Below are 14,979 nucleotides of genomic sequence, written 5' to 3' on the forward strand. Positions count from 1 at the left end.
AATCAAACAAAATGCTACATTTGGCATGAGAAAAGTGCTTCTTTGACCCTGAAATCAATTGACATAAAGGGTTAAAAGACAACTTGCGCTGATTTCTATTCAATCTGTTTTTAGAAACTGGATCAGAGAAGGAGTGCACTGGTCCCGGAGATACTGCAATAACGGGTCAATGCGTGGAGTGGACAGAGCAAGCTCTTCTTCCATCTCCCTGTTCCAAAAATCCATTTAATATATGGTCCCCAAATAGGGGACGTATCAGATATTAAACTGATAAGAACAGATTTTTTTCTTTTTTTTGTTCTATTATTTCAGTTTGCATTCTTTCTTGTATTTCTCTTGTTTATAATCTGTTCATGTTACAAGGTTCCACAGATGAAAGTTCCATAGACTCTTTGCCTTCTTTTTTCCAATTCTCTTCAGGTCTAACAGGTAATAAATATATATTTCACTTAGTGCTAATTTTATACACTCATTTTCACTTATGTGATTTTTTTGAAAAGCAATATATTTCGGACTTTCCAAAGCACATTTTTTATTCCATTTATCATTATCCAGATGACTCTTTCTTTTTCTTTGGACTGACATGTAAAATTTCCATATAAAACCACTTCATGATTTAAAAACTTAAGACTAGTAACAAACTTTAAAAGACTTCCAACTTCTCTCCATACATTTTGGGCATAAAAACAGTTCCAGAAAGTGTGTAAAACAGTCTTTTCTTGAGCACAGCCTGTCCTAGGACATCTTGCAGTATTGCACAGTCCCCTTCTGTGTTGAAAAAACCTAACAGGAACACATTCTTGCACTATAGCCCAAGCCAAGTCTTTATATTCATTTGTTAGATAAGGTGCATAAGTCATTCTCCAAATTCTTCCACTTTTACTATATGTAAAATTTGCCACTGCAGTCATTGTTTCTTTTCTCCTTGTTTCTAGAGCCAGCCTTCTTGAATTTGACAACATCTCAATGTCTATTTCAGGTAAGTTAAAAATTCTTATTATTTTCTCTAACAGAACATATTGTTTAGGCGGTGTAATTAAGACTGGAGAATTTTGTGACAAAGTTATCCACTTTCTCTTTCTGAAGATATCTCCAGCTGCATACTTTAAATAAAAAGACCAATGAGTCCTTATGTTAATCATTTTAAAGCAAAAACTGAAGAATTTCAAGTACAAAAAACTTTTTATATTTGGGATATTCTTTCCACCATACTTGTGTTGTTTGTACATTATTTCTCTTCGGACCTTCTCCATTTTAGATCCCCACAAAAAAAGAAAAATTTGTCTCTGCAGAAACTTCACTGTATTCTCATTCGGGGGATACACCATATTTAAAAACAACATTATCGGCAACAATAGAGACTTAATTATTAGATTTTTACCTTCCATTGATAATTTTCTTAGTTTCCATAGACTTATCTTCTTCTGTATTCTCTCTTTCACCGACTGCCAGCTTTCTTCTCCATCATTTTTCTTAGTAAACACTACACCTAGGATTTTAATTTGGTCATTTCTGATTTTAAGTTGAGGGATCTGCGCATCTGACCAATCACCAAAGCCAAGACATTCACTCTTCTCTAGGTTCAGTTTGAAGGCCGATGCTAAACAAAAGAAGTCAGTAATTCTTACCGCTCTTCTTAGCGACTGTTCTGAGTCACACAGGATTGTGATATCATCCATGTAGCCTAAAGATTTTGTACTCAGACCATTTCCGCCTGGTATAGGTACACCTTTCACCATTTTCTCCTTCCTCAGCATCGCCAATAAGGGCTCAATTGCGCAGATAAAAAGCAAAGGTGAGAGAGGGCATCCTTGTTTAACGCCAGACTGTAAAAAAACTTCTGCAGATAAAAAGCCATTAATTAAAATCTTGCTAAAACTTCCTTCGTACAAAAGTGCAATGTGCTTAATAAAAAAAGCTGGGAATTTCATTTTCTTTAAAACAGAATACAAGTACTTATGGGAGACTCTGTCATATGCTTTCTGAAAGTCTAAGGACAAAAGAGCTAGTTTTTGCTTCCGCTCTTGCTGGTACCATATTGCGTCCCGTATTATATTTAAGTTTTCAGCAATTGTACGACCAGGCACACCACATACCTGGTCAGGATGCACGACCTTTCCGATGACTTTCTTCATTCTATTAACAATAATTTTTGCCATAATTTTATAGTCCACATTGAGTAATGTAATTGGTCTCCAGTTTTCAAGATTCGTCTTGTCACCTTTTTTAAAAAGTAGAGTGACCACACCACTTCTCCAAGACTCTGGCAGTTTATCACATTGAAAGGCAGCTTTAAAAATTTCAAACAGGTCATCCTTTAAAATCTCCCAAAAAGTTAAATAAAATTCAATTTGTAAACCATCAGCACCCGGTGTTTTTCCTCTAGAAAAGCTTTTAATTGCACTTACTATTTCAGCTTCGCAGATATCTTCAACTAACATGTCTTGATCTTCCTTCTCAAGGTGACTCTGCAAAGAATTTAAAACATCAGGTAAAAAGTCATTATCAATTTTTTTTTCACTAAAAAGGTTATGATAAAATTGTTGCGCTTTGTCTAACAGTCCATCTTTTGTTGTTTCACCGTCAAGTTCCTTAATCAATTCTTTATGTTCAAAAGATTTTTTAAAAAAGAACCTGGAGCATGTTTCATTTTTTTCCATTTGTTCTACTTTGGCATTAAAAATTATTTCTTTGCCTTTCCGTTCTATTGCTTTTCTGATATCTTCCTTAACTTGTAAAATAACATCATCCATATCTATTCCAGCATTCCTGAGTTTGTAACCTGTTTGCAGTTTTGTGTTCAGGTCTTTAAACCATTTTTGATTCTGTCTGGCTTTTTTCCTACCAGCCAAGAGAAAAAAAAATCTAATTCGAGTCTTCACAAACTCCCACCATTCTAGAATTGTTTTGTAGTTATATTTTTTTCCTTGTAGTTTTTTGTAAAATCTTAAAAATTCTACTTTTATGCTTTCATCTTCTAGCAGCAGAGTGTTCAACTTCCAGACTCCTCGCCCTTTCTCCAGAGAGGGCAATTGCAGATGAGTAATGAAAGTTTTGTGGTCAGAAAAGATGTTACCTGTTAGACCCACATAATTAACATTGAGACTCCGTGATGTCAGCACAAAGTCAATCCTTGATTTTATGAGATTGTTCTCCCAAGTATATCCTGGATCTGAAGTATTCTTCTCTCTCCAAACATCTTTCAGGTGAGTATCCTCAATCAGGTTTTTTAACTGCATCTCTGTTTTATCTTTTCTTTTAGTACCTGATGCCCTATTTTCATTGGCCAGGATACAATTGAAGTCGCCGCCAACCACAGTTGGTGTAGGCCCAGGTATAAAAAGTTTTATAGTGTCAAACAGACAAGATCTTTCTTCTTTAATCGGAGATGCATAAACATTAAGAAGCTTAAACTCAGATCCGCAGTAATTCACATTCACCACCAGTGCACGTCCAGGTTCGACTTCAGTAAACGATACAACTTTAAAGTCATTGTTTTTAAACAGGATTCCAACTCCAGTAGCACGTGATCCATTTTCACCGGACCAGATGGAAGGTCCGTTCGCCCAATCATTCCTTAGTTTGTTATAATTGGGGTCATGGTCAATACCGCATTCTTGTAGTAGAAAAATGTCAGCATCTAAAGTTCTGAAATAAGAAAATAAAGCAGCTCTCTTGACAGAGCCCTTCAAGCTCCTCACATTCAGTGAGGCAATTTTAAGCAATGCCATAGGTCATTTAGGCAGAGCTTGAGTCCGTATCTGACATGAATCCCACAGGAGTAGGAGGACCCTCAGAAACATCAGTGTCCGAGAACTCCTTGATGTTTACTGGATCCGAAGGGTTTACAAGTTGAGGAACAGGCTCCAAAGGTCTTGGTGAGTACTTAGGGAGGGTTATTTTAGGGCGCCCAGCAGGTTTTTTTTTGACGCTCTCCCCTTTTTGCACACTTGAGTCTTGCTCCTTTTTCCTTTTCCTCAAAGCCTCCATGTCCATGTCCTCCTCTTCATCTTTATCACCTGCCTCCTTGGACTCCATTTCAACCACAGTCCCAGCTGGCTCCACCTCCACCACTTGACCAACTGGACTGCCTGACAAGTCACTGGGAACCTTACTCTCCGCTGGGGGATCCCCTGGAGGGTTCCCGGGAGGGTCCTTAGAAGAGTCTTTGGGCTTGCCTTTTTGCTCATCAGAGTTAGTCCGCTTCGTAAAGGGTTCCCCCCGAGCGGCATCTGCATAACTGAAAGTCTTTCTTAATGGACAATCCCTGAAAGAATGTCCAGAAACACGACACATATTGCAGATCATCTCATTTGGGCAGTTTAGAGTGGCATGTCCCTTCTGATAGCATTTCTTGCAAAGAGCGTTTTCCTCTTTGCAGCTCTCGAAAGAGTGCCCTAAGTCCATACACTTCCTGCAGAAGATAGGCATCCCAGGATAGAAGAGTCTTCCTCTCTCTCTGCCAATTAGGAAGTTCTGAGGCGGATGACACAGTCCACCAATTCCCAGACCTTCTCTTAATTTCACGGTGAACTTATATTTTCCAGTCCACAATTTCTCAGCATTCATGATTTTGTGAGAGAAGCGAACCTCAGAGCAATAGATCCACAGAAAAGCTGCCACATCTCCTTGAGAGACATGGGGATTGTTCATATGAACCACGACAGATTTCTCTTCTGCCAGACAGAGGGTCACAAAGTGGAGTCCTCTAAGTTCTTCCTCTTGCAGCCTCAGCTTGATCTGATGGTAAAAATTCTGAGATGCCACTTCAGAGGTCAGGGTGAGAACAAAGCGTCCTGGAGCATCTTGAAGTGCCAGAATATTCTCCCTTTTCACCTGCAGGATCTCAAACAGGACCTTCCTCACGAAGAAAGACAGGGAAAACTTGTCACGGGCTCGCTCTTCAACTTCAATCTTGAAGGAGTTCTTGATCTTCAATTCGTCAGCTCCAGCGGAACGGAGAGTAGCCGATGTCGCCATCGCCATATTCAAGCGGGTCGATCGCCTTCTTGGTTCTCCTGAGCATGCACACCTCCTATAGCAGCAGGAGGCTTAAGACAGTTAAACTGCCGATGCCTCAAGGCCAAAGGTGCAATAGGCTTTACAGACTTCCAGCCACAACACTTGGTCGTAGCCAAAAGGCCGAGAAGCGATGCTGAACCCGCTGTGCCACGTGGGCCGCACCAAGGCCTACAACCAAAACCCATTGTGGAGACAGAGCCAAAGATTGCCGCAGGGAGGACATTTTCAGAAACTCTGGAGGCCTTCTCAATGACAGTTCTGCTGTCAATGACAGTTCTGCTGTGTATGTGTGTCTGTGTGTGTGAGAGACAGAGAGTGTGTGTGTGTGTGTGTGTGTCTGTCTGTCTGTGTGTGTTTGTTCAAACTGTGCACGACGCGTTTTGAATCTGCATAACTCCGCCTACTTTGACCACACCCTCCAGCCAGCCCCATTGTGACAGCACATGAATGTTCCGTGCTAAGATTCTATCTACTGCAGGCAGCGCACCTGGTTGGTGAAAAGCATTAGAATACTCACACAGGTGTAGATGGACAAGACAAGCATATTCAAGATCAGCACAGGCACCATTTTTACTTATTTTTTTCTTTTAAAAATGCATATAATACACCGCATTGAAAAGCCGGTGGTCCACAAGAGGGAGACAATGTTTCAAAAAAGAATTCCTGCGGTCAGAAATGCAGTATGTATGGCAGAACTACTCATTGGATACTTCAATTTAAATAGCAAGTGCTGACAGCAGGGGCCTAGTTTGGTAGCCGACACAGTATATTTGCAACACTGTAAGAAAGGCCTAATAGAGGCCTATATCTTAACACACCTGTTGCAGCAACCAGTAAAGACAAATTGATTGATTGATTGATTGATTGATTGCATATTGAATGCAATGCAATGTTTGACAGACATAGGTGAAAGCAAGGCCAGGCAAGGCACAGAAAATGTTGCAATTGGCCAAGAGAAATCAAACAAAATGCTACATTTGGCCTGAGAAAAGTGCTTCTTTGACCCTGAAATCAATTGACATAAAGGGTTAAAAGACAACTTGCGCTGATTTCAATTCAATCTGTTTTTAGAAACTGAATCAGAGAAGGAGTGCACTGGTCCCGGAGATACTGCAATAACGGGTCAATGCGTGGAGTGGACAGAGCAAGCTCTTCTTCCATCTCCCTGTTCCAAAAATCCATTTAATATATGGTCCCCAAATAGGGGACGTATCAGATATTAAACTGATAAGAACAGATTTTTTTTAACTTGGAAGTACCCAACTTTAGGTACACCCGTTTATTAAAGTTTTAAAAGCAATTACAGATAAAAGACGTATATGTACAGTATTTTACATTTTTGAGGCATTTGTAACATATTGATCAAAACCAGATTTTTTTTTTATTTTTATTTTTTTTTTATAATGTTACATGCAAACAAGACAAGTAATGTACAAGCATCTGCCAATAATATGCATTAATGGTGGCATTCAAATTATGGTATTCCACTCCTCTACCAACCATTGCTTTGACAGTAAAAGATTCTTTTTCTTGTCCAATAAATAATAAATATACATTTCACTAAAAGCCAATGATAAAACGTCTTTCACAGATAAAACATCATGTTTAAAAAGAAGGATGTTCCTGGCCTTCCACAGAGCTTCTTTGATGGTGCTGATTGTCTTCCATGCAATGATCCTCTTATTTGCGTTGGGGCATTCCATGTCACCAAATAAAACAGTTTCAAAACTTAAGTCTTTTAAACCAGTCACTTTCTGGAGCAAGGGGAACATTTTTGTCCATATTTGTCTTGTGAATTGACAAGTCCAGAGAATGTGCCGCACTGTTTCTTCTCCTTGGCAGTCCTCTCTTGGGCATTTGGCGGATCTCACGAGTCCCCTTCGGTGTTGGAATGCCCGGCATGGAAGACAATCATGCACACAGCTCCAGGCCAGGTCCTTCTGAGAATTAAAAAGATACGAGGCATTAACATTTTTCCATATTTTTAAACACTTAGGGTCATTAAAATTTCCAATCTGCGTCACTTGTTCTTTTCCTTTGAGGCCCTTTAAGATTTTTTTGCTATCCCCTAGGGCCTCTGTGTTTATACCCTTTAGGTCATATGTATTAACAATGGTACCTAAAATTTTATAATTTTCGGGTGTATTAAAAGCATATGGGGAATTTAAAACTGTTTCGAACCACCCAAGGCGCCTCATAAAAAAAACAATGTTAAAACGGATAAAATATGACCAATAACTATTTTTAAAAAGGGAATTAAAACACAGGACAAAGAAACGGATTAAAACAAAAGCTCTAAAATCTGGGAAATCTTTGCCACCATTACCTTTGGATTTTACCACCAGCTCTCTCTTTAGTTTTTCCATCTTGGAACTCCAATAAAAGGTAAAACAAGCTTTAATTATTTTGTTAAAAATGCCGTTTGGAGGAGGGAAGACCAGGCTTAAATATAATAAAAGCGGCAATACGACCATTTTAATAATTAAAATTTTCCCCTCCATGGTCAATTTTCTCAGATTCCACATACATAATTTCTGGTTTACCTTTTGAGCCACCATATTCCAGCTTTCTGTGCCTTTATTTTCTTCATTAAAAATTACACCTAAAATTTGAACAGAGTCCCTCTCAGGGACTTGAATATCTGTTAAAACCATATTGCCAACCTTTAAAATAGAACTTTTGTTAAAATTTAACTTAAAACCAGACCCACAGCAGAAAAACTCCACCTGCCTTAAGGCTTTTTGTATAGAAGGGGAATCCCTGCATATTATGGCTACATCATCCATATAACCTGTGACTTTTGCCTCCAGACCCCCTCCACCAGGCAGTGGGATTCCCCGGATTTGTTTATCCCTCCTCAGGGTACAGAGCAGGGGCTCAAGAGCACAAATAAATAAAAGTGGGGACAGGGGACAGCCCTGTTTAACCCCAGATTTTAAAACCACGTCTTTAGTTTTAAAACCATTTACAACAATTTTACTTGTGCAGTCTTTATAAAATGCCTTAAGTGACAATAAAAACCCCTCTGGTATACCCATTTTACTTAAAACATTAAAAAGGAACTCGTGAGATACTCTATCAAAGGCTTTTTCAAAATCAAGGGATAAAACCGCCAATCCACCTCCCCTTGATTTAGTGTCATCAATTATGTCTTTGATAAGATTTAGGTTTTCCCATGTGCTTCTCTCCGGTATACCACAGACCTGGTTAGGATGTATTATGTTTCCCACCACTTTTTTGAGTCTGTTTGCACAAATTTTAGCCATCATTTTGTAGTCACAATTTAAAAGGGTTATTGGTCTCCAATTTTTTATGTCCGATTTGTCCCCTTTCTTATGTATAAGGGAGACCTCACCCTTTTTCCAAGAGGTGGGGAGAGTTTTTGTATTAAAAACCTCACTTAAAATATTTAAAAGATCTTCTTGTAAAAGCTCATAAAATGTGGAATAAAATTCTATAGGAATACCGTCTGGCCCGGGGACTTTTCCTGTTTTAAAACTTTTAATTGTTTCAGCCACCTCTTCCTCGCTCAGATCCTGCAATAAAAAATTTTGTGACACTGGGTCTAAAATGGTAGTGATTTCTTCCATAGAGCTTTCCATAAAACTTTTGTCTATAATTTTTGTATTAAAAAGGTCGGCATAAAATTGGTGGACTTTATTTAAAATACCCTCTATTTCATTTTCTCCCTCCATAGAATTAATAAATACCCTTTTTCCTACCATATTTTTAAAGAAATACAGGGAACAGGTTTCATTTTCTTATACATGCTGGACTTTGGAGTGGAAGATTAATTGCTTCCCCCTTTGTTCCAAGCATCTTGATATTTCAGTTTTAAGATTGTTAATATCTTTATCCACATCTATGTCGTGTTCTCTTAGTTTATAGAGGGTTTGCAGTCGGGTATTTAGGAGGTTGTAAATCTCTCTTTTCTCTTTAGCTTTTTGTATTCCGGCTTTAATGAAGAAATCTTTAATATTTTTCTTCATTTTTTCCCACCACCTACTAATAGGGGTATGGGGATTTCTAGCTTGCTTGCAATTTGTATAAAATTCCTTAAAACCGGTTAAAATTTCTGGATCATCTAAAAGAGAGATATTTAGCTTCCAGGCACTTTTACCTTTTTTCTTAAAATCATCATATTTAACATTAAAAAGTAAAAGTTTGTGGTCTGAAAAAACATTGGTTAAAAGCTCACATTTAAAAGGCAGTATGGAGTTAGAACAAAAAATAAAATCAATTCTGGAGCTGCAGTTCACATTGCTCCAGGTTACCCACTCTTCAGCAGGGAGGTTCATATTGCATTCTTTAAAACAATCGGTAAGTTTAAAATCCTGCACAACATTTCTGAGCATAAAAGAGGTTTTATCATAGTTGCTGCTTACCGCATTGGAGAATCTTTTCTCCCCACCCATAATACAATTAAAATCACCTGCTAAAATTAGAGGATCAGAGTCATTAATAAAAAGGGGTAACATTTCTAACATTTTTGCTCTTTCATTTTTCTCAGTAGATCCATAAAAATTTAAAAACTGCCATTTAAAACCATTAATAAAAGCTTTAACCAATAAAATCCGGCCTGGTAAAACCTCCTGCACAGAGTCAATAAAAACATTACCTTTAAAAAGAATGGCGACCCCTGCTGACCTGGATTCATTTGAACTTGACCACACTGAGGGTCCATGTGACCAATCTGTTTCATACTTATTATAATTTAGCGAATGTGGAATATTGCATTCCTGTAAGAAAAAGACTGATGCAGACAAGGTGTACAAGAACTCAAAGAGCGCCAACCTCCTGGGTTTTGTTTTAATCCCTCTAGCATTGAGGGAAATTCCGGAAATCCCCGCCATAAGAGAAAATAAGAGGCATGGAATTCAAAAACTCTTACCTCAGCTGGTTATAAGTCCTCATCGGAGGATTCGGTCTTGTCTTTGACGGTCATGAGAGAGGAGACCTCGGAGGACCCCCCATCAGACAGGGTTTCGGGTGGCATTACACTGTCCGGGACAAGCTCATTTCCTCTAGATGCCAGGTAAACCGACTCCCATCCCTGCTCCTGATCTCCCACTGGTCCCCCCTCCGGGGAACCAATCGGAGGGGTCAGATCGAGCTCAGGGGCCGGCTGTCCTCTGGCTGGAGTTCCAGGCACAAATGAGGCAGTCGCCCCAGTCCCCCTCTCCATCTCTGAAGAGGGTGGGGTCGACCGCTCCTCCATGGGTATCTCGTCGGGTTTCCCACCTCCATCAGGGGGTTCCTGTGGGGGTACTTCCCTTAATGCATCACCTGTTTTCTCCTGGACTTTCCGCCTTTTGGAGTCCGATTTTTCGCGCCCATGAGCCGTCCCGGAAGATCGCAGAGACGAGGGTTGGCTTTTGGCAGAAGCAGTTGTACCCTCTGCGGGGTCCCCTTTCTGCTGCCTGCTCTCCTTCTGCCGTTCCCTCCTACGTCTTGCTTTCTCGTTCCTCACTTCAGTAAAGCCACCCTCACCTGTACCAGGAACCTCAGACTCGTCCATCGACTCCTCCTCGTCCTCCTTTGTCTCGGGGACGGCAGAACCAGCCGAGGGTTGGCGGGGGGCCGGAGGCTGTTCCTTCTCAGGTTGTGCTCCTTTTGTGTTTTTCCTGTTAGGACAAAAGGAAAAAGAATGATCTTTTGCAAGACAAATTGTACACATACTCTCTGTCTGACACTGCTCAGTCTTATGTTCCTGGCTTCCACATTTTGCGCAGGTAGGGTCACAATTTGAATGCCCATATAGTTTACATTTCCTACAGAAGGGAGGCATGCCATTAAAATAAAGGTCGCCATTCGTTTTGCCAATTTTAAAACGAGCTGGTGGTAAATCTACTCCTCCTGGTTTTGTGGCATTTTTAATACATGTTACAACGTATCTCCATTTGGAGGTCCAAATGCCGCATTCATTTAAAATCTTCCCCAAACAAGTGACTTTTTTAAAGAAACCCAACAGGTATCTTCCGATTTCGCTCTCTTGCATATGGGGTGAATAAATTTTAACAATTAAGAGCCTGGTCTCTTCTAAATCGTGGATGGCAAATTTAACCCCTTTAAGCTCTGGGTTTTTCCGGATAATCGCATCAGGGGAGATAACCTGGTCGCAAACATGCTGGTGGATACCTTCTCCGGTAAAAGTAACATCATAGACGCCGCGTCTCGGATAGTCCTGGATGGCCAGGATTTCGTGTTTCCGGACTGAAAGAGCCTTCTCAAGAATATTGCCAACCACGAATTTCAGTCCACGGCCATCTCCTCCACCTTTCTCAAAATAGATCCGGACCGTATGCTTCAGAAGAGCATAGGCCGGAACATCACCAGGATCTGGATCCATGGCTACAGGGAAACAAAACGGGGGTGTTCCGCAACAACAAACGGGGGTGTTCCGCAACAATGAAGGGCACCAAGTAATCCAAGGACTACCTGGCTAGGGCGATCGCAACTCGTTGCCTAGGGACTAAGCCCACCTCCCAATAGCGACAGGGGATTGGATACCACTACAAGAGTGGGACCCGCACCCAAGGCCGAGAGGCGGGGTACCCCAGGCACCTAAAGAACTTCGACTAAATGCAAGAAAATCCTACACTTGATCTTAGCCAAGAGGCCGAGAAGCGATGCTGAACCCGCTGTGCCACGTGGGCCGCACCAAGGCCTACAACCAAAACCCATTGTGGAGACAGAGCTAAAGATTGCCGCAGGGAGGACATTTTCTGAAACTCTGGAGGCCTTCTCAATGACAGTTCTGCTGTCAATGACAGTTCTGCTGTGTATGTGTGTCTGTGTGTGTTACAGAGACAGAGAGTGTGTGTGCGTCTGTCTGTCTGTCTGTGTCTGTGTGTTCGTTCAAGCTGTGCACGACGCGTTTTGAATCTGCATAACTCCGCCTACTTTGACCACACCCTCCAGCCAGCCCCATTGTGACAGCACATGAATGTTCCAGGCCAAAATTCTATCTACTGCAACTGCAGGCAGCGCACCTGGTTGGTGAAAATGCATTAGAATACTCATACAGGTGTAGATGGACAAGACAAGCATATTCAAGATCAGCACAGGCACCATTTTTACTAATTTTTTTTTTTTTTTTTTCAAATGCATATAATACACCGCATTGAAAAGTCAGTGGTCCACAAGAGGGAGACAATGTTTCAAAAAAGAATTCCTGCAGTCACAAATGCAGTATGTATGGCAGAACTACTTATTGGATACTTCAATTTAAATACCAAGTGCTGACAGCAGGGGCCTAGGTTTGTAGACGACACAGTATATTTGCAACACTGTAAGAAAGGCCTAATAGAGGCCTATATCTTAATACACCTGTTGCAGCAACCAGTAAAGACAAATTGATTGATTGATTGCATATTGAATGCAATGCAATGTTTGACATACATAGGTGAAAGCAAGGCCAGGCCAGGCAAGGCACACAAAATGTTGCAATTGGCCAAGATAAATCAAACAAAATGCGACATTTGGCCTGAGAAAAGTGCTTCTTTGACCCTGAAATCAATTGACATAAAGGGTTAAAAGACAACTTGCACTGATTTCAATTCAATCTGTTTTTAGAAACTGGATCAGAGAAGGAGTGCACTGGTCCCGGAGATACTGCAATAATGGGTCAATGCGTGGAGTGGACAGAGCAAGCTCTTCTTCCATCTCCCTGTTCCAAAAATCCATTTAATATATGGTCCCCAAATAGGGGACGTATCAGATATTAAACTGATAAGAACAGATTTTTTATTTATTTTTTTTTATTTTTTTTTCCCATCAGTCAATTTACTCTATAAGATCAGCTTGTCTTATCACTTGCATAAAAGTTATGTCTAGAGTAAACTTCATCATCTGGGCATGTATCTTTATTTGCATACATATATACAGTACACCTATTATACCATCATATACATTTCATACTAAAATATTCCATACAGAGAAGTGCCATACCTGCTCCGCTTTATCCTCTCCTAGTCTCTTCTTGTCATATAAATACACAAGAAAAAGCCTAGATAAAAGAAGTTTGACAGTATCATTTGGCAATACATCAGTTTTTTTAAAGACTAATAGATTCCGCACATCCCATATTACTTCCTTGTTAGGAAAACCCACACCACTCTTGCATTTTGTTGCCTGTCAAAATCCTGCCCGGTAAGAATAACCTCATAAGTCAGTTCATTAAACCCAAACAATTTCATCATAAAACCTCTTAATATTTTTAAAACCTGACACATATACCCGCAAGACCAAAATAAATGAGGTAAATCTTCAATCCCTTTGCATCCCTCCCTTGGACACACTTCAGCAATCTTCATCCCTCTTCTCTGTAAAAAGGCCTTTGTTGGCAAAGCTCCGTGTATAGCCAACCATACAATGTCCAACTGTCTTCCTGTTACCCCTGGGATTTTAAACAGCTTCCATATAGCAACCGAATGAGCTTTATTCAGAAACGGAACCTCACATTGCACTTCCCCCTGCCTAAAGTGCTTTACCATTTTCTTTTTGTCAGGTAGTCCCAAACTATTAAAGCCTCTTGATTCATAGAACAACTTAATTACAACGTAAAAAGATGGTATCACATGAGATCTAGGTCGATTTAAAGTTAAAGTGCACCATTCCCATTTAGCCATCATTCCACCCGCCAGATAAAACATTAAATCTGCTACCCTTCCACCCCCTTTAAATGCTCTAAAAGTTAACAATAAATAGTGCAAGCTCAAAAAAAACTCCAAATTTGGAAAATCATAGCCCCCCAACTCATGTCTGCTCATTACTACTACTCTCCTAATCCTTTCCATCTTTGATGCCCAAAAAAAAACAAAAATTTTCCTTGTCATCCTTTTGAGCCAGAGTTTCCCAGGCGGAAAAATAGTACAAAAATATAAAAATAAAGGTAACAACACAGACTTAATTATTAACACCTTACCTTTTAAAGATAAGTTGCGTAGTTTCCAAAAAGAGAGCTTCTTCTCAATTTTACTTTCCAAGTTTTCAAAATTCTGTTTTCCTTTTAAATCCTCCTCAAAAACTGTTCCCAACACTTCAATATGTTCCCTCTGTATAACTCCATCCACTTTAACCGGAACCTTCTTCCCAAAATTGCACAATTGACATTTGCCCCAATTGACAGACATGCCCGCCACTGCACAAAAGATCCTCAAATGTAAGTTTGCTCTATTAAAATCAGCCTGAGACCCTCCGATTAAAACCACATCATCCATATAGCCCAGGGACTTAACCCTTTGACCACCACTCCCCGGAATAAAGCACCCACCCACATGTTTATCTTTTTGCAAACTCAATAAAAAAGGTTCCATGACACATATAAATAAAATGGGTGACAAAGGGCACCCCTGCCTTACCCCCGACCTTACTGCAATTGAGGGACTTATATTGCCATTAACGATTATCTGACTGCTAACGTTAGTGTACAAACATTTTATAAGCCCAAAAAAAATTTTCAGGTATTCCCATTTTAGCTAACACCATAAACATAAACCGATGAGACACTTTATCAAATGCTTTCTCTAAATCTATAGACTCTAAAAGCAAGGGAAAATTTGCAGACTTTGCATAAAATATCATATCTCGTAAAAGCAATAAGTTATCAGTCATTCTTCTTCCTGGGACCGCACAAGTCTGATATTCACCCACCATATAATGAATAACTTTGTTAATTCTGCTAGCCAAAATCTTGGAAAAAATCTTGTAATCGCAGTTTAATAGTGTGATAGGCCTCCAATTCTTAATCTCCCTCCTATCTCCTTTTTTATAAATCAGAGTAACCACCCCTTTCCTCATAGAATCGGACAAAACCCCAGTATTAAAAATATAACCCATCACTTTCATAAAATGTTCCTTTAAAATCGGCCAATATAAAGAATAAAATTCCACTGGAAGTCCGTCACAACCAGGGGTCCTTCCCCTGGCCATACTATCCACCACCCGCTTCACCTC

The 14,979-nt window shown here is 40.0% G+C and overlaps 3 pseudogenes; all 3 read right to left on the bottom strand.

The window, feature by feature from the left end:
* Positions 1-128: 128 nt before the first annotated feature.
* Positions 129-307, bottom strand: LOC143771358 (U2 spliceosomal RNA; annotated as a pseudogene).
* Positions 308-6,107: 5,800 nt separating this feature from the next.
* On the bottom strand, positions 6,108-6,323 carry LOC143771259 (U2 spliceosomal RNA; annotated as a pseudogene).
* A 6,288-nt stretch (positions 6,324-12,611) lies between these two features.
* On the bottom strand, positions 12,612-12,821 carry LOC143770698 (U2 spliceosomal RNA; annotated as a pseudogene).
* Positions 12,822-14,979: the final 2,158 nt, after the last annotated feature.

This window comes from Ranitomeya variabilis, chromosome 4 (assembly GCF_051348905.1).
Source record: "Ranitomeya variabilis isolate aRanVar5 chromosome 4, aRanVar5.hap1, whole genome shotgun sequence".
Taxonomy (NCBI): Eukaryota; Metazoa; Chordata; class Amphibia; order Anura; family Dendrobatidae; genus Ranitomeya; species Ranitomeya variabilis.